Raw genomic sequence first — 20,698 nt, 5'->3', positions numbered from 1 at the left:
CCATGAGCAGTCTTTACTTGAGCAATACCATTAACATCATTGGAATTCTACGTGCATAGAGGGGAATAATTTGGATCAGCAGATCAGAGTCTATTTTTATACGGGAAAACATTCCATGTGTGCAAGTATTACAGAATCCTCCCAGTAAAAATTTAACCCTACAGTGGACTCCTGAAAGATTAGGTACAGCCAGCTAATAAAACTGATACAACACAGATTTCAAGAGAATGATAAAAGATGCCATTAAGAACATTTTGTTTCTTTCGTTTTAGCAGTTTTGATTAGACATTCAATGGCTGTTCTGATGTTTTTCTGTTTCTGTTATCTCTAATCTAACGGGAAAAAAATAGGAGTAATACAATCATATTTTAAAGAGTAAGTTTTAAGATCCACCATATGTAGTTCCATTTCTTGAAAGTTGTTTTTTTTTCCCTACAAGAAATATTTTATCAACTGAATGAATATCTTCAGCAATTTGTTGGTATTAAGGGCATCTTAATTAAATTTATAGTGCAGAACAAGACTAACTAAAATGGTACAGAAATTTATGAAACAGCCCTATTTTATGCCATAATAGAAAACTGTGTTTTCATTGATATGTCATTTTAGTTTACTTCTATAAATTCTATCAAGTGCAGTTGAGTAAAAAAAAAAAAAAAAAAAAGCTGAATGGTTTTCAATCTTCAAACCTCAATTTCAAGTCTACAAGTTTTGTGAACTGAGACTTCCACAACAGTTTCTATTGTTTACAATAATCCTTTTATCACTGATAAACTAAACTCTACATAGGCTGGCAAAGTGTGGGACTCTGGCTCCACAGACTTGCATTTTTCAAAACTAATTTTGTAAATGTATTCCTAGCAGGCAACTTCTTTTCTCTGGTGATAAACTACCATTACGGTAGGTACCTAAAACAGTTCTAAAATAAACCCAAACCGAAACAAAAAACCAATAAACCAGCAACTAGCACTATGAAATCAGTAGGATGGCTTCAGAATATCAAAATGTTTGACAAACAAGTATGAATTAGTTTTTTTCTACATTTTTCACATAGCTCTATCTGCTTCAATAATTTTGTCATTTTTAGTGTGGAGCAGAATTATAAAATCTCATTTAGGAAAGATTGGGATGAAACAAGCAGAGGTGAAGCCTGCCACAGATATTCCAAAACCTTCAGCAGGTTTATGGAGGTGGAAGATCAAGCCCTGGTTATAGGTAGAAGGGAGCAAGATTACACAGGAAAATACTGTAAAGCTCCTGTTAGGTCTTTCAAGAATGAGTAGTCCAAATTAATTCTTCACATGATTCACCATTGCTAGTGTATGTCAAATATTTCTATTGTCTTAAAGAAGTCCATGGGTCTGTGTATATGCAGCAAAAAGAACACTTTCGTCAGACATTTCACTTCATAAGTGAAAGACAACATTCTTCCTTACCTGCAAAACAGCGCTAGCAAAATCTTTACTCAGAAAGACAAGGAAGGGGAGTTATTATACATAAATATGATGAAGAAGTGCATTTGTTACATTAGAAAACACAGTACACATTAGTAGGCATAGCCTTGCTATAAAGAGGCAGAGCTTTTATTGATGAAATAATTTCTAAGGGCATATATGACTTAATTTTTTATAGATAGTAAGATTTAATAATGAGTATATCTCTCAACGACGAATTTAACACAGCTTTGTCATTTTTTTCAACTGGAATGCAGCACTTCATATTCATATCCAAAAAATATAACATTATCATTACCAGTTGTCTACATCAAATAAATTAGACTTAATAGCTCTATTAAATGATAAGAACAAACATGAGACTTTATAGCATCATGCACATACGCTCTAATTTTGCAAGCCATTTATTTTGCCTGTAAACACTTTATTCAGGATATTCCGTGATATACACGTGGACTTGGATTTTTTTCAGGCTAGACTAAATGTTGTCAGTTTTAAGACAGCATTTCTGCTTTGCCACAAATTATTTAATTGGTATTGTTTAAGTGAAGAGTTGGTAAAATGACAGTCATTTCAGAGCTCCAAATCTCTCCAGTGCACTGTTATTCTATGACTTTGAGGGGTCCTATAAGACCCTTTCATATAGACGTCACGTCCATGACAGCACAGAAGCAAGGGACATTCGCCTGTAGAAATTTAAGCTTTGTGATATTTCTGCTCTTTCAACACTGCACTGTAATTAAAAAAAACAGCAACCAAAAAAATACAATAGACCCCAAAACAAATAAACAAACAATCAAAAAACCTCCACAACACCTAATAGAATGAGAATAGTGACTTTTTTGTTAGCGTTTAGCTCTTTTCCTGACTTTAGGCAAATCTGCGGCTCCACGCTATATTGAAAAACTGACCTCCAAAGACAGGCAAATTCCCTGAGTTAATGAATGTAGTTTACAATATTCAGAAGAAATGGAATGAAAAAAAAATCAGAAGATAATGAGGTTTTGAATCTCCTGTTATCACTAGCTACACAAAATTCTAAGAAAATGTAGCATCCTATGAAAAAGTATTTTCACCTTCTAACTCTTACCCTTACCTGTACAATTTTTTTTTGTCTATGTGTAAGATCAAAAAACGATGTAACAGGTTTCCAACTTAAAACAACAGATTGCATTTAAAAAATAACCTTTCCAAAAACATCATTTTTAGCAGCACATCTATAAACATGGAAATGGATTGTCACTGAATCAGAAAAAAAGCATTCATTTCCAATTCACATTATGTACACATCTTTTCCCTGAAAGGCTTTTGTATTACTTATTATGCTTGAAATGAGATCAAACTTGATAATCCCCCTCAGCATCCCCACCTAAAAAAAAATAATATATATATATATCTATCTATCTTACACTGAGACATACATTTGCAATAACTGTGAAAAGAAACGTAAAGCAGAGTTGTGCACTTTTTACATTCACCCAACTTTACCTCAATGCCAGCACTGCTCTACATCAAGGGGTCCCTAACACCTAAAAAACACCATAAGGAATATTTGGTACTTATGGATCAACAGTGATTGAAATTGAAGAAATATATCTGAAATGTATTGTACCTTCTCTTCCTAAAATGTGTCTATAGAGAAGAAATAGAAATGAAATCAGTGAGAACACAGTGTCCTCTAATGGATGAAATTTATTCTGCTTTACTTTAAAGTAGGCATAAGCATATCTGGGATAAGTTCCTTAGAATAAGAAAATCATTCAGAAATTCAGTTTTGATTGTCTCTTGGTCCTATCTAATTTACAACTACTTTTTATGGAATAGAAAGCTATCTGAGTGCTATGCGCCATCACATTTCTGACACAAAGAACTCATTTAAGATGGCAAATATTTCTAAAAAACTAACTGTAAGGTAACATAAAGCTGAATAACTCAACCTAAAAGTTTTGATCAGAACTCAGAAATAATCCTTGAGAATGAAGGACATACATCAACAACATCCACATACAAAACTGCATTTTTTTCATAACAGCTATTCACTTGACCATTTTGTGCTGCAGATGGTACTAGATTGTTTTCCTAAATTGTCTAAGCTTCTTTAGAACAGAAGAAAGGAAACAGCCTTTTATTTCTGATTCCTAGGGTTCAGCTCTGTAGTTTAACTTTCACTTGCGATCTTTTGCATTTTCAATGACTGAGGAAAGGAAAAAAGAAAAGTCTTTAATCTCTGTGCTTTTTCATCTATTTTTCCTGATCAAGTATAAAGTCCAGACAGCATAATATGCTGTTGGTTCATTATATCTCTAGGCTAGGATATGATGTGGCTCCATCTGTGAGACATTACAAGGCTCTTCTTATTTCCAAATTAACAGAAAGGTTTCATAGGGTAAATCATATAATAATCACTGTTCAGGGTTAGAGTCTCTGAAGCTCTCTGAAGGTACCAGCCTTTGTCCATTGACTAAAAAGGGGACCTAAGAGGTTATCTTGGCTCAGATATCTTGCTTATAGGTGATTAAAAGTATGTAGACCAGACATTAAAGACCATTATGTAAGTTGAAACCTGTAAAAAAGTATAATTCTTGCATGGGTAAGAGTGAAAAATCTTGAAATCCATTCCGAAGACAAGGCCTCAATATTTTCCTCTGAGTTCTCTTCACAAACAAAAAAGAAATCATACATAGCCTTTAATAAAAGACTTATATCTCAATTTCACCTTTAGTGTGAATGCTAAAAACAAAACCTTTCATGCTTAAAACTATTACTTTCTCCTGTGAAGAAAACCAGTTCAGTCACAAAGTATGTGAAACATAGTCTTTCTGTTATCATTTACTTATATCCAAATTCTCAGAAAGTGAAGAGATGAAATTTTAGATTCTTACTGTATGAACGTATGGAAGCAGCCGTTCTTAAATCTGAAGGCAATTAGCAAGGAGATGCAATGTTTGTTCTATTTCAGACTTTGAAACAATTCTTAATGAAAGTTTATCTCATGCAGATGAGTTTTTAGATTTGAATTCCTGAAATTTGTTTCCAATTTTATCAGATTTTTTATTTTATCCCAAAGCATCCTGTTCAGAGACAGAATATAATCCTCACCAACAGCTACACATCATCCAAACACATAAAGCTTGCAGCAACACTGATAAGCAAAAATTTATCCTTATCTCTTCACTCAGCATCGTGCAGGAAGGACAGGAAGGAAAAGCACCTCTGCTTCACATGTTCTTCTCTTGGCACCAGATCTTCCTAGGACACTGTAACAACTACAAAAACACATCCAGCTTCAGTTTTAAAAAATAGTGAAAGTGAAAAAGATCAATTCAATAATTAATGGACAACTGCAAAGTTTTCTATTCAGTCCTAAATCCTCTGGCCTACTTATGACTGGAAACTGTCTATATTGCCCTTCATTACTGAATAAAGCCACGTTTCTTAGATGCTTTCACAAGCAATCTTTTATATTATGACTGATATATCTTTAGCCAATTACAAAAATCCTTAATTTAATGCACAGTTTCACATATGAGAAAAAAATTAATAGTATCTTTTATTATTTCTACTATTCCACTGAATTCCAAACCTGCAATTAGCTGTAACTGTATGAACTGTAACTACAGTAAGATTGTTCAATCTAAAGTTGAAACTTTGAATGTATGGTAAGGTTTCAATTAATGGACTAAATAATTCTGCAATGATTTCTGGTTTCTTGTGAGTACTATGACTTGCACAACTTTATACTTCTTTTTGTAAAAGGGATAACTGTAAGCCAACAGTGTCTTCAACAGAAAATAGTCTATGATTCTATATTCTCACAAGCAAAAAATTTTCAGTCAGAATGTAGTACACTAATTCAGCATTTTAATTACATGATGTTAATTCTATGAAATTTTCTAAGACTCTCTTGATCAAATAGAGGCATGAGACATTTAATTTGACTTTTCTGGTTCTTAACCTCAGAGCTAAAATATACTTGAGAAGTATTCATCTATAAAGACAATTTGAGGTGCTAAAGCTGTAGAGTAATTGCAAAAAGTACTGTTCATGAGTCATACATGGTAAAGAGTAAAAAAAAAAAAAAAAAAAACCCACAACTTTGTTAAGCCTACATCCAATGGATAGAATACTTCCACTGTGAGAACAAACTGTTCAGCCTGGAGAAGAGAAGGCTCTGGGCAGACCTAATAGTGACCTTTCAGTATCTACAGGGGAGCTGTAAGAAAGAAGGGAACAGACAGGCTCATTAGCAAGGTCTGTTGTGATAGGGCAAGGGAAAATGGTTTGAAACTAAAAGAGGGGAGATTCAGATTAGATATAAGGAACAAATTTTCTTTATGGGAAGGGTAGCGAAGCAGTAGCACAGGCTGCCAAAAAAGCTGGAAGCCCTGTTCCTGGAAATGTTCAAAGTCAGGCTGAACAGAGCTCTGAGCAACCTAATTGAACTGTAGGTATTCCTTTTTATTGCAGAGAAGTTGGATAGAATGACCTTTAAGTGTCCCTTCCAACTCAAACAATTCTACGATTCTCTGTACAAAAAACACGCTAATGGTTATATGGTGATATTTAGTCGAGGCGATTATTCCCACAAATAAGATTTTCAAAAAGAAGCACTAAATCTAGGTGATGACCGTAGCAATGAGGACTAGGAGAGGCTTGCAATGCAGATGGGACTGTACCTCCAGCAATAATGATTCAAATAGCTTTGAACTAGTGAGACGATGGAACCAATCTTCCTGTAACACCACAGATTTCAATCACAATAAGATGTGACAACAGTAATTTATTTTTTTAACCCCTTTACGTGAAACTCAAAGCAATACTTTACTGAAAATTTTTGAATCTTCCAAAAATTCACAGTCCCCAAAACTTCAATACAAGTTATGAAACAGCTCATCAGTACAAAACGTTACTCTTTGATACTTATTTAAACACACTCGTAGAACATTTTATGAATTGAGTGTACTTTAGAAATGTCAGTATAGCTCTTTCATGAGCAAACTGAATATGAAATGCAAAGAAAAGCCACCGGTTAACAGTCTAAGGAAGACACATTTCAATAAAGGCATCAAACACTGATAGGAAGACATATGATAACACTAAAACTGAGTAGTTTCAGTTAAAGTTATCATTCAAATAAAAACTTGTGAAATATTAAGGTTTTCTTGTTTGTTTGTTTGTTTTTTAATATAGCGACATTAGTCCCAGATATTTAGAAACTTCATATTAAACCTCAGGATTATGGAGGACAATGATGAGCCAGAAAATTTTTTGACACAAATAGCCTTAAGATGTATATCTCCTCAGGTGTTAGATGAAAGACAAATTGCTTATGTCTTTAATGACATTAAGCGCATGAGGAAATCATTAAAGAATATACAGATCATTATCTGGAGTATGGATGAAAAGACATTTAAATGCCAGTGATTTCATTAATTTTATAATTGAAGATTGAGAATTGGCAGAGTAGAGGGTAACAAACCATGAATGAATGTGATTATAGGCTAATAGAGTATCAGATTCTTTCTGATTTCATTGAACTAGTTGGGGCTAAAATACATTCAGACACATACAGCATATGTATGTAGAAGTTAGTAATGCCTGGAAATCACCTTTCAGGCACACTATAAAAAAAGATTCATACAATTGCTGTCTCTACTTTCTGGGCTACAGTTTGCAGATAGGACAGAAAGATTTATCATGATGATATGAGTTATCTAACTTGCTGTTAAGCAGGGCTTTCATCCAAAATCCATTTTAGAAAGTTAAAGGCTAAACCTGTGCAAACCCTGAAGAGAGAATATACCTTGGAGTTCAAGACACTGTGAGGAGATTAAAAAAAAATAAAATAAATTAACAATGGCATTCTGAAACAGGAATATGATTCAGCACTGGGAAAGCTATGTTCAATTTGGAATACTATAAATGAGGAACTGATTCATTATCTATGCAGATGGATAACTCAGACAGGAGATCCACAACCTTCTAGCTTTCCTGATCCCCCATCTCTGCGTGAGGGAGTCCAGTCTACCTATATAAAGTGATGTCCTAGGGAAAGCAACCAAAAGTTTATTCATAGCTTTATTCTCTTAAGATAACTACTTCAGTCAGGATTTTCAACGGACACTAGACTGTAATTGTGTCAGTAATAGATAAGAAACTTTCTATTTCCAGCTCCAACCCAAATTAGTGCTAAAGGAAGCGGCAGAAGTTACAGTCATCCTTCCTATAAAGCCACGTTCTTCCTCTAGAGTGACGTGGCACCTTGAAGCAATAAAGGAACCTTTTATTCTATCTTGCTAGAGCAAAAATGAAAACACTAGCAACAGTATTTCTGTGACATAAATTGAAAAGTCATGGTTTTTAGCATGTAAATTTTACTTTGTGGTCTCTTAGATAAGTAGCACTTATCTAATACTGTGTTACTTCATATGTAATTTATGTCAGCATATACATTTTATATAAATTAGGAGACCCGGTTGTTTTAAAAGCTTTTAGGGTTTGGTGGAAACAATGTTTCTTGGTACACTTCTTGAAAAGAAAGGCACTGAATATCAATTTAGATAAAAGACAAGAACAAGAGATTTAAGTGAAAAATATTGTAGATGCATGCATAAAATCCAGCAGATTTTCTGAAACATCTTGAAGAGATTTTCAAAATTCATGAAGAAAAAGAAATCAGTTACCTACTAATAACAATTCCCAAACCTTTTATCCACTGTACCTATGAGACAGTAAAATACCAAGTAAAAATGAAATAAATATTAAAAAAAAAAAATCCAGTTCTCTCCCTAAGGAAGGCAAGAACGTATATTAGGGCTGAGACTGTAGTAGAGCCTGGAAAGGTGTGTTTTGCTTTGTTTTTTTGTTTGTCAGGAAAAGATAACAAAGAATCTGGTTTTAAGTTGTTTATTTGTTCCTGTTATTCAGTGCCTTGATAATTAAAATATAGTTTTCATTCTTTGTCAGGCAAAATATTATGTAGAAGCCTAATGATGCCACCCCCAAAGCATCATTAGGTTACTTGATGGAGGATATGATTTATGTATGTTATAGAAGCATTTACTCCAGGGAACTTTTACAAATCAGCAAGAACAGAATTTTGTTCACTGGTAAACAGAAATGTAATGACAGGATATTAGTTTTGGGTGGCTGATGTTTGATTTCCTGGAGTTATAAAGACATTCTGCTTTTCTACTAATGGCACTATATATCTGTGATAGAAATAATTAATGACTGTTCAACTTAGGTCAATACTGTGCTAAAAAAACATTGTTCAGTTGTACTCCTACATATATATAATTTTTAGAGGATAAATCAGAAAAAAAAAGAAAGTATATCTCAAATTCCTGCACGTTTGCACACCTTATGCTAGAGTGAAAAAGGGACTTTCCATTTTCAATTCTGCTTAAACACAAAAGATTTCATAGTCCCTTTAGTCACAAAATAGTGCAATATGACACGTAAGTCATTTCTGACAAAAAGATAACGTGGAGAAATGCAATTACTCATTGCTATTACTGTAGTGCCATCCTCTACAAAGCTGAACAGAATCCTATGAAGAAGATGAACAGGATGAAGCTTTTAAGTACTAGAAGAAAGAGAAAACATAACAATCAAATAAAAGGACTATTTTGTCATCCTCCCCACCTCCCCAGCTGTGAGATTATTAGCTCCTCACTAAATAATTAAAACTAACACAAGTAGAAATGATCACAGAAGCCTTTTCTGTGTAAGACACTGGTCTGCTGCATTAGGAACATTCATAATAGCCTTTCCTAATTCAAGTTTTGTTATGCTTAGCATTGTGATTGACATAATCTGAAATCAGGCAGCCTCCTACTGCTATTCCAGGCATCTAATTTCTGAAATTATTTTTCAAATGAAACGTTTAAACTGATAATCACAAAAAAAAAAACCTATGCACTTTCAGATGAATAGTACTTGGGATACGTTGAGTGAAGGACAAATCAGTTCTAAGGTGCTATTTATTAAGTAAGTCAACCAATGGAAAGATAGCCTATCCAAATTGACTCAGTGTAGTCACTCAGATAGAATTTGCTTGTTAACTGAAAAGAAATGAAATTAAGAGGAAGAAACCTAGGTGGATAGAGAGATGAGTTCATCTGATAGCTATCCTTAATTTTCTAAAATTCTATGGATCTCAAGAACTCTCTAGGTTTGCATACATCCAAGAAAACACACTTTAAATCAGTTCAAAGCATTACTGTGAGACATTAAATATTATAACATACATATCAACAGTCAAGGATAATTCAGTGGGGCAAGTAAAGGTTGAGAGTAAAGATCTGAGAGTTGAGTGTTCATCCCCATCCAACATTGGATTATTGCCCTACCAATGATATAGTATTATAAGATTGAAAATCACCAAAGTTGCAACATTAATGTTTCTTACTCTCTGCGTTGAGAGAGCCATGGGAAATTCTTTGTGGAGGTTTGCAGAAATACTGAGATTTGTCTGGGGTACAGAACTATCATGCAGTGGAATCAAAATCACAATATGAGGCAGAACTTTTATGCGTTTTTTTGCAGGTACTGGTTTTAAAGACATCAACTCCACTGAATTTTAGTAACTAAATGGCACTTACAAGCCATTTCATTTAACCACATGAATTTGTAAGCAATACCAAAATTACACAAGACATTTTCAAAATTTCTCCAGCAATACTTGTCTCGAGATTCTTACAGATTACCAAGTAGGGTCATTATAAAAAAGAAAAAAAATCTCTTTTATAAAAATAAAACAAAACCATCTTTTCCCTCTCACCAGCTTTATTTAAGTATACAATCATGCTGTTGAATTACTACATCATTAGAATTTTCATTCTGTAGCACTGAATATATATTTTAAGTTTTTAATGCTAACTATAGAAGTACAGAGACTTTTTTAATAACTTCAGTTCTGTGAGAGGGGTGCCAGACACACAAAAGCCACTTCCATTACATTTTTGGAGATTACATCTTGAGGTTATTCCATTTTCAAGCCACAAAGATGCAGAGAACGTAGTCAGCTCTTACCAGTTGTAGGTAAAACAAAGATGATCAAAAGGAACAGGCTAGGGACATTTTGCTCCCTGAACTTACTACTATAGAACTCCTACTGATACATGGAAATGAAATGTGACATATGCAGAACTTAATGTGTCCTTCTTCTTTCCCAGATCACATAGGCAGAGCTGGAGCTACTTACTTTATCAAGTAATCTATAAATCAACCTTTTCAATTTTTATGCCCCTAGATGTTTCCAGTTCCCACTGTCAGGCTTCTATATATCTGCTAATCTAAGCGATGTATGGAGTTTCCAGTGCAGAAAGTGGTTTTGTCAGCAGTTGAGGTAAGATAGGTATGACAAGCAAAATAATATTAACTAAAGAAAAATAGTTCAAACTCAGGGTAAACGGCTTAAATCTCTAAAGCTACCTCATACATATTTCCTAGCCTGTTGAAAAACTTCCAAAAGTAGCTTATTGAAACTCTCCAGCTTGCTTAAAAACCTCAGCATTCTGTGACATTGTATACACTAAACACAGGACACTCGAGTAAGGCACAAGAGATGCAAAATATACCTTGGGAGAAAAAAAAAAATAAGATGCAATACTGGATGCAAACATTTTCTTTAGAAAAAAAGCACAATTCAGGCATATTGCAATTTGTTCATTTCAATTCATCGAACTGGTCTTAATAGAAGTAACTTTAAGGTTAAATAAATACATAAGTAAAATTGCCAAAAGCATCTGAAAGTATTTTGCTAACCTCAGGCTACTTGGAATACAAGGTGCAGCAGTGCAGAGTTTTATTATGAAGCAATTATTATAATTTACTTTCAGGGTTGTTACATGTACAACCTGCAGGCAAATGCTTCTAATCCCTTGGGTGCAATTACCTCATGATAATCGTATCAGTTGGTGTCATACTTACTTTTACTCAAAATGAAATGCTCAAAGGTAAAATAGATACTTTCTGATTGTAGGGAATTCACAGACTGTTTTTTTTTTTTTTTTTTTCCTAGTAGGTTACTATATGGTATATGGCAAACAGCCTGTCAGCTCTGGATTCTTTTCCAGAAGTAAGAAAAAATAGATGTAAGAGTAGATCAAATGAAATCCCAGGTTTATTTTCTGAACAAGCTACTGTTGACTAAGCTTTTTTCTTTGGATAGTATATTCACTTTAAATTAGTTTTAATTATAACGGTAAAGAAAACACTACCAAGAGACTGAAGAAATCTCTTCAAATTTATTCATGGGAAAAATAACGCACTTCGTAACACAACGACGGTTTATCTTGAGATGCATACAATGGCAGCTTCTTGGAACTTGTTCATTAGTGCTTACAGTTCAATAGTAATTAGTATGAATTTGTACCTATGCCAGTGGAATATATTCAAAAGACAACTTGGATTTAAATGTAACCTGGAATTAAGGAAGCCAGGAGCAGATACTTTTCAGCTAAGAGCACAACTTTTTCAGGTACAGCTACCCTGAGAGCTTATGTGAGCTACAAGGTGTTAAAATGCAACCATCTAAAAAGTCTTGAAAGCATTTTTCTACTGAATATGCAAACTTCTTCTTTAAAGAAGTAAGACCAGTAAAACAGAGAACTAGATATGAGCTGCATAATTTGCGCATTTCCTTTTGTATATTTCTTTACACTATTTTGATGTCATAAATCCCTTTGAAAGATTGTTTCTCTGCCTATATCTGATGATCTAAATGGACTCAGGCCCAGTTCATGGCAGTAAATGGACTCCATTTTCATGTCCTTATAACAGTAATCTCTCTTCCAACCCATCATTTCTAAAGAATTATCCAATTCCTTCTTACATATTACACGTGATTAACATATTCCTGCCTACTTCTTTGACCACCTTTGGGGATTTTTAAATATTTTAAACTATTACTCTTGAAAACAGAACAATTTTATGCAGTATCTGCAGTGAGATGTCACTGGGGTGCTGATGAAAAGGTATTTGTTGAAGAAGTCTTTGCCAAATCTCTGTTGATACATTTTAAAACTGCATTTACTTTTTGTTTCATGATTACATCCTGTCTGCAATTTCCTCCTAGTTGTCTCCAGAAGCTAAAAAATATATATATATATATTTGACTGCAGCCCAAGAGCACGACCTTACATTTTTTGCTCATTTATTCAGTACCTCATTGAAATCCAGACCTAAGCAGAACAAATATTACATAAGAATATCATTCATATCCTCAGCAGCCAGGACGCAAACATAAAATGCATACACAGCTTCCTAAAAACTGTTAGTACTTATACATTTCTTTGTAAATTTCTGCTCTAATTTTTGTGATGGAACCCAAAGACCTAAGACTCTCAAAGACTTCTGATAGTTGATGCTTTTTTTGTGCATGGATATTAATTACCAAAATATTGGGATGAAAAAGTAATTCCAGCAGAAGTAACTACAAACGTATCAAAGGTGATGAGGAACTTGGTAGCCCAGACTTTCACAAAAGCTGAGGAATCTCTTTTCAACAATGTAATCTTTTCTTATTTATGGAAAAGTGTAACGTTAAGTATGTTCAAACCTAAGTGGAAGATAAAAGCAACAAAAAATCCACTGGATTTTGCAGTTCATTGAAACAGAAGATACTTTTCCCACTGTTCATCAGCAAAACAATTTTGGGCATGACAACTTATACCTAGGATTAGACTCTGAACTCCAGTGTAACTTGCCCTGTGATAGCAAGGGGCAAACTTCTGTAAACTGGAAGGAAGCTATTTTATGACTTTGGTTTATAGCACTAAGTGACAATGCATTCTATAGAACCATTTTTACAAGGTAGGCAAGTGAAATAAGTTTACAGAAACAATCACACAAAGTCCCAGATGACTAAATAAGTAGTGAAGTGTAGAGAATGCTAATATGTAGCCCGAATAAACAATATCATCACATGCTGCACTGAAATCCACAGGTACCTGAGGGGATATCTGTCTAAAAGCTTCATGAACAATTACAAAAAGCTACTTGCATATGCATTTCCCAACAAATGCCAGGTTACACTACACTGAACTTTTATTTTAAATTCCAAAGATCGCTATACTAAGCTACAGTACTGAGTACATTTCAGATGCATTTCCTTGGAGGGCAGATGTTTAAGTATCTAGGAAAGTGCAACACAGATATTCAAACCTGGAAATCTCATGTACACCAAAAATAATTTAGACTTCTCAAAAAAAATTTCCTCTGTTTAGAAAAAATAACATACGTGATTTCATTTTAGCCACAGAAAATAAGTAAATAATTTTTTTCTGTACATTACTAAATTTAATATACTTTGATATATTGTATAATAACATGCTGAGTACATAACAGATATTCTAGCAATCAGTTCATAGATTACCCTGAATTTAAAGGAACCTGTAAAAGTTATCCAGTCCAAATCATCTTCAATGAACAGGGACACCTACGCATCGATCAGGTGCTCAGAGCCCCACCCAGCCTGACCTGGGGTGTCTCCAAAGATGGGGCATCTACTACCTCTCTGGGCAACATGTGCCAATGCTTCACTACTGTTCCCATAAAAAAGCTTCTTCCTTATATCCAATCTAAATCTCTCCTCTTAATTTGAAATCATTTCCCTTTGTCCTATCACAACAGACCCTGCTAAAGAGGCTGTCCCTTCTTTCTTACAGACTCCCTTTTAGATACTGATCGACAGCTCTCAGGTCCCCCTGGACCTTTCTCTTATCCATGTTGAACAGCCCCAGCTCTCTCACCCTGTCTTCAGTTGGACTGAAATCTAAAGGAAGAGAACTGGTGCCTGGGAAGTGGATATCTAGGATACCTCAAAACACACAGATTTAAAATAGTCAAATCATCATTGCATAATGCAAAGATGTCCCAGAATGGCTACATAAAGTAAACACTCCTCACGTCAGAAACACCACCAGGGACACGAAAGGTGAATGCATCGAAATAAATACAGCAATTGAGCTGAAACAAACAAACAAAAAAGGCTCAGTCCACTCTATTCTTACAAGTAAGAAAAGGTAAATTAAAAAAAAAACAACAAATGAACACCGCTACATTCCATAGATAATAGCTGACACGGTTTTGTATTAGAAATCCAACAGTCATAACCAGAATGTATTCAAATAACTGAATAAAAACATGCTCAATTGAAATCCTTGAAGAATACACCAGAATAATAAAGAAAGGTCTGATCAAATGGAAGGTTATAAAAGCTAGTAAATTTGGTCTAAAAAGGAACATTACAAAGCATCCTGTCTGCTCTTAGAATTGTTATTTTTCAACTAGTAAAGCAGCTTCGTCCCCGTGCTGGACTGTGACAGAGAGAGTAACAGAGGGTCTGATGCCCATAAGTAGAGCTGTCTGATTGTAAGTTGCAGGAAAGATTACACCTTTCTTCCTGAGTTAAAGGCTGGTCACTGTGATTCCTCCTATCAAGAGCTTCTCCTATTATCTCAGTGATCAAAGCAATCTAATTTACATCAAAAACAATGTCAAAATTTTATTATTCCATTTCTGTAACAATATAAATATCCTGTTGTTACTGGAAACAATTGCAACAAGATTAGAACCAATTGCTGTGAGCACTCATGGCAACAGGTACAAAATTAATCATTGCCTGAAAATACATAATTAGTTCCCTTTCTTAATGGATTTGATTATTCTCTCACACTCATTCATTTTCAGCAATGAGCTTTCTGAGTTGACTTAGGATCAGACCTAGAATCTTTCTTGCCAAAGACATTAGAACTTTTGAAAAATGGGAAACATTTTGAAATCCATATAAATCTGAATGATGCCATTATATCTCTTCATTGTATCTAAAGCATTGAGAATAAAGTAACATTAAACTTATGACAGCGTTTAGTATTTTGGAGTTCAGAAAAATAAAGCTGAGCAGCACTCAAAATTGTCGTCTTATTAAAAATTGAATCTAGATCACAGTACTGTAAAGGCAATAAAGTAAAATGCATTTTTTGGTAGGAAACTGAATTATATTTTGGCTCATCTGATGAAAAACGGTCAAGGTACTCTCTGGATAAGAGGAAGAAAGACTAACAGTCATTTCATCGTCTCCTCTGCTGTGATCTAAATAGTTTCAACCTCTTTTGAAGTCTATTTCTCTGTGGCTACCTTGAAAAGTTTCACTGAATAAAATTAATAATAAATTATAAGAAATATTGAATCTTGTTATGAAAAAAAAAGCTTTTCCCCAAAGGGTAAAAGATTTCATTTTTCCTTTGAATTTTTTTTGGGAAAATATAAAAATATTAGATAAGAGAGAATGTAAAGGAAGGAGAAGCAACAGAGTGAAAGTGCTGTCCCTGTTACATTTTTATCATTTTCCAGAATTCATCAGAAGCAATTTTCAACAGTTCAATCACCTGCTGTTCTGACTTCTTACAAGTAATAAGGAAGATGGTATTTATGTATTTCAAAATTAAAGTGATCTCTTTTATTAGGGGATCCCCATATCTATTTCTTTCCACAGTCACAGTGTTATGGTGGTAAGGAAACTGAAGATTCTGTGCTCTAAGTGTACAAGGACTGGATGCATACTGAGGACTCTGAACCGTGCACTTGAGACTGGATCATTCCCCTGCACAATGCCAAAGCAGAACACTCACATTGTTCAGCCCACAGGCTTTCTGAGCTATGATGAGGTAGCTAATAAGTAATAAAAGTAATAAGTCCTATTTGATAGAGCAAATTCTCAGCCCCAAAACACTGTTTTTCAATATAGCAATATATTTTTCCATCATATACAAAAGCTTGCATGCTGCACTCATAACAATCATAATAAAATAGGAGGCATTATATTTGGGGCATCCCTTGTAATGGAAAATATTTATCTCTCTAAGAAGTATGTTTGAATACTAAGCAAGATAAAATGGAAGAAAAAAGAAGCATTAAATTCTCAGAATACCCAAATTGAGGATGGGAGGCACCTTTCTTTCGAAACGTTGCTCTCTTCAAGCCATTTACAAACAAGAATTCCCTAGGGGTTTTCTGGTATCAGAATAAGAGCTTTGTTCCTATAATTAACCACAATAAATGGTTAATTTCCTGTCATTCACCATAAGGGAAACATCCACCATTCGTGATATTGTGAATACTTTCATTACATTTCATTAACAAGAAGACACATTTCCATATTTTGAAAGAAATCTTAACGATATCACATTAACATCAGCATAAGCAGATGCATAATGACTTTCTTTTCACAAAAAAATCAAACAAATTAAGTAAAAATTACTGTAGGACAGAAAAATTCCATAATGTTGTGCCTCAAATTATTCACACTAGTTTCCACATAGTACAAAATTTAGAAAGAGGAAAATCTGTTTAGAAACAGTTTTCATTACAAAAATTTTGGGAATCACTTAAATCTAGTGACTGATGAGAAAACAAGCTAATAATTAAAATATTGCTCAGAATTACAGTTGTATCACTTAAAGTTTAACATGATTTGCACAAATGGGATTGGGTACATGTAAAGGCTTTGAGAATAATTTTGTTTTCATAGCAATTAACTTGCTGCAGTGTAGTTCTACCACTTAGGTATATTTAGCTTGAACTTAACTACAAAGGGAATTTGTAGTATGTATTCTGCATATTTACTATAAATAATTTTAAAGGAGTTAGGAGGTAGAATTTGTTTTCTGTTTTCCTTAAATCAGTTCTTAATTTCAAAGTGGAACATGAAAAGCTTTTTGTAGGAAATATGCTTTTCAACCTTCAAAGCTATTACTTTATCCACAAGTTATTTTAATTATTAATCATCACATATAATTTTAATGTGGATGAAATTAAATATGGCACCTGACACACATTACAACCAGCACAATATAATTGGTTTTAAAGAATATTTTAACCCAAACAGAAAGCTGGAGTCATATATAATACTACAGGAGAACATAAGCTCTGATAACAAATTTAGTACAAACTATATCACCTAAGTTCCAAATAATTTTCACTTTTTTTTTTTCTTTTCTTTTTTTTTTTTTTTTTTTCTGAAGACAGTTATGCTTAAAAGAATCTCTTTGGTCTCTAAAAAAACACTTAAAAAACTTCATCGTCTTATGATAAATAGTATATGACACAAGAACTCACAAATATTCACTGTTTACTTTCCAACAAACCAGGTCCAGTTTCTAAGAAAAAGACTAAGTGTATCTCTAACATTATACTACATGATTGATGCTACTCTCCAAATTTTGCTGGTAATCATCACCTAACAGAACATATAAAATTGAAGTGAAAAATGAATAAATTGTATTCTCACTGTTTGCCATAAATAAGACAAAAAGTTCATGCCTCCAAATTTGGGGGCCATTTTGATAGTACAGTCTCTGTACAGGAGTCATACTGAAGAAAAAGATCAGGTTCTGAAGCTGTTAACGGTGCTTTAAAGTGGACTTGAAACAAACATCAAGAGGAAGGAAATAATTCAAATTAGAAAAGGGGAAAACAGAAAAAAAAAAAGTAGTACGTAAGTAACAAGATAAAAAGAACATATCTTTGCACAACAATCAGGGGTCAATAAGAGAAAGCCCGAATTATAACTGAAGTACCACTGTACCTAAGGAAAGCAGTGTATGTAAAGTTAAGGCTCCCAGTCCACAAGATATAACTGAGGTATATTCATACTTAATGCTTCTTTTCAACCTAGTATTTCTGCACAAGCTTGAGGCCTTTTAACTGAAGTTCCTCCTCTTACTGTACTAGTGATTAAGGCACCACTCTACTGTAGCTGAGTCAGCTGACCAGACACACCACAAAAACATCTCCTCTATTGCCAAAGTTAGAAGCAGCTGCTCACTAGCTAGCTTATTATTTTGAGGTACCAATTGCTCATGCTACTATCAATAACCATTCTTTCTCATAATCTCTCTCACAAAATTCAACTAAATGTATAAATATTTTTCTTATAAATAATGAAAAGAAGGAAACCATGGTGTCGGTGTCAGAAGGCAGTCAGTCGAGTGCATATGTGCAGAAGTCTCTTGGCAGAATCAAGCTCTACTTCACATAGAAAGAACCTACCATACAAATTTCTAATATTAGTCTGAAAGTAAAGTTATTGCAGCCAGAACCTACAAACATATTATACACAGAACCAGTGGGACAAAGTCATTTTTCAATATCTTTTTTTAAGGTATCAAATGTGATTTAAAACCAGGTTAGCACAGAGAAAGATCGTTCTAAAAATTTAAGTTACTCTTCAGACCTGTTATCAAATGTTGAAAGTCTGGTACTAATCCTTTAACAGCTATCCATCTTTGAGAGCAAAATAGCAAAGGAATTGTGAAAGTACTTCAGCAAAGCACCATTTCTCTTACAGGATATCAATTTGGGTGTTAATTAAAATAAGATATTCAGAGGAGAAAAGCTCAGTCTGCACAAAGGTCTGCATAGAGGAAAAAGGATAATTTGTACAGGAAAAACAAAGCCACTGGTCTTCCCTATAAGTAGCTTGTATGAGGATGCTGCTACATGAGATTTCACTTGTTCATGGGGGCTTGTTAAAATCATTCTGTGGTTTATTTGATGTTACATGTTTTTAATAGAACTGGCTGATGATATTAGCCATTAGTGAATACAAATTTTACTACGAGCAAAGCATTTCAACTCTGAAACCAAAATCAGAGTCTGTTCTCTCACCTGTAATGGTTCTGGCTTGCTAAGAGGTAGCATTTTGTTCCAGCTCTGTAACCACATTACGAATTGTCCAGTGCTTGGCCTGAGAAGGGGAACTGATTGAATTCAGGTGCAGACCATTAAAGACTAATGTGTACCACTCCCTTCTTTGGCTTACCCCCTCCTCCATTTTTCTGCAGCTTCCCAGATTACACAAAGCATCTCTTCTCCTCATATGTATGGGCTCTTTTGATTCAGTAAAGATCCGTAAAAATGTTTCAAGAGGACTACACCCTTTTAATGACAGCAGCTTTAACAACGAAATACGAAACAATCATCCTCATTCCTGCCAGAGAGGGACAGGCATAGATTGATATCATCCTTAAACTAAAGACAGACAGCCCTAAAAAAAGATGCAATTGGCTGCTTTTTAAGTTAGACTTGTGCATCACTAAGCAACATATTATAATAAAGGTAAATGTATTGCATTGCAGCAAGGATTGAGGTAAATAGGGGTCTCATAAAGTAAATTAACAGTATATCGTGGATTTATAAAGCTGTAATGACATAAAGTTTCTCTTCATGACTTAAATGAAACAGAACAGTTGTATACTTCCCATACACAGCTGTGAAAGGCAAATAAACACCATGGTGAAACTTGGAAACTTTCTGAATGCAGCTTTGGGTTTCAGTTAACATGAAGGTGACTCAAAGAAGATCCTTTATGTTTGTGTTTTATGAAAACAACTTAACTGTACATACTGAGCAATAAAAAAATATTAGATCAGGTTGGTAAAGAATATAGCTTATTGCAAAACTCCAAGCAGTAAAGTTCAGTAGCTATGAGCTTCATAAAGTCCAGAAACAGAAAAAGGAGCCTTTTTTATTTTTTTACTCTCAAAGAAGATAAAAATAGCGAGGACTTGTCCTTACCATGACAGAATACAAGCCAGACTATGAATTAATAATACAGTAACTGATTTTGTTCAGGCACACAGATGCTGCTAAAAATTGAACATAACTGCTAGGCAGTAGTGGGGGCATCCAATCGTTCCGTTCATAATTGGTTCTATACAGTCTCTGTATTGAAACCTTCAGATAAAATGCACTCTAATTACTGAAAACGTCCGTCTGTGCATCAGGACAAATATCTTACAAAGATGGTATCACACCATCTGTAGTATACGTAGGAAAAATGCTTTGAAAAAAGAAATTTCTACTCAGTGTAGCTGAAGAAATGAGGACAAATCTCAGGGAGAAGGTTCTGGAGCTTTACAAAAACATGAAATAATACTTGCATTTATAATTAAGGCCAACAGTGTGCAGTGTTACAGTTCAAACTCTTTGGAAAGTGCTGAAAATCTTCCAACTGTGAAACAGAATGCAATGTATAAACAAGCAGGTTGTAAAGCATTTTAGAAATTCAAGTAGTGATATTATACTTATTATCATTCATGTAACACAAGCAAGTACTAATGGCACCACGAAGCATGACTTTTTATTAGCACAATTTTCTCCTTGATGCTACCATTATGGTTTTCTTATAGTGACAAACGACTGCTGCCCATTCCTACACCTGTTACTTTCTCCCT

The 20,698-nt window shown here is 34.2% G+C and overlaps 1 long non-coding RNA gene across 2 annotated transcripts in view; it reads right to left on the bottom strand.

Moving 5' to 3' along the window:
* Nucleotides 1-4,592: 4,592 nt before the first annotated feature.
* Nucleotides 4,593-20,698, bottom strand: part of LOC109369160 (uncharacterized) — a 191,716-nt gene continuing 175,610 nt past the window's right edge. For both annotated transcript variants that reach the window (XR_014885307.1, XR_014885308.1), the window contains one exon: nucleotides 4,593-4,720. This is a non-coding gene — a long non-coding RNA (uncharacterized LOC109369160). The remainder of the gene's footprint in view (nucleotides 4,721-20,698) is intronic.

Source organism: Meleagris gallopavo, chromosome 10 (assembly GCF_905368555.1).
Source record: "Meleagris gallopavo chromosome 10, MGAL_WU_HG_1.1, whole genome shotgun sequence".
NCBI classification, from domain to species: domain Eukaryota; kingdom Metazoa; phylum Chordata; class Aves; order Galliformes; family Phasianidae; genus Meleagris; species Meleagris gallopavo.
The sequence above is the reverse complement of the archived record's forward strand: the minus strand, read 5'-3'. Positions and strand labels throughout refer to the sequence as shown.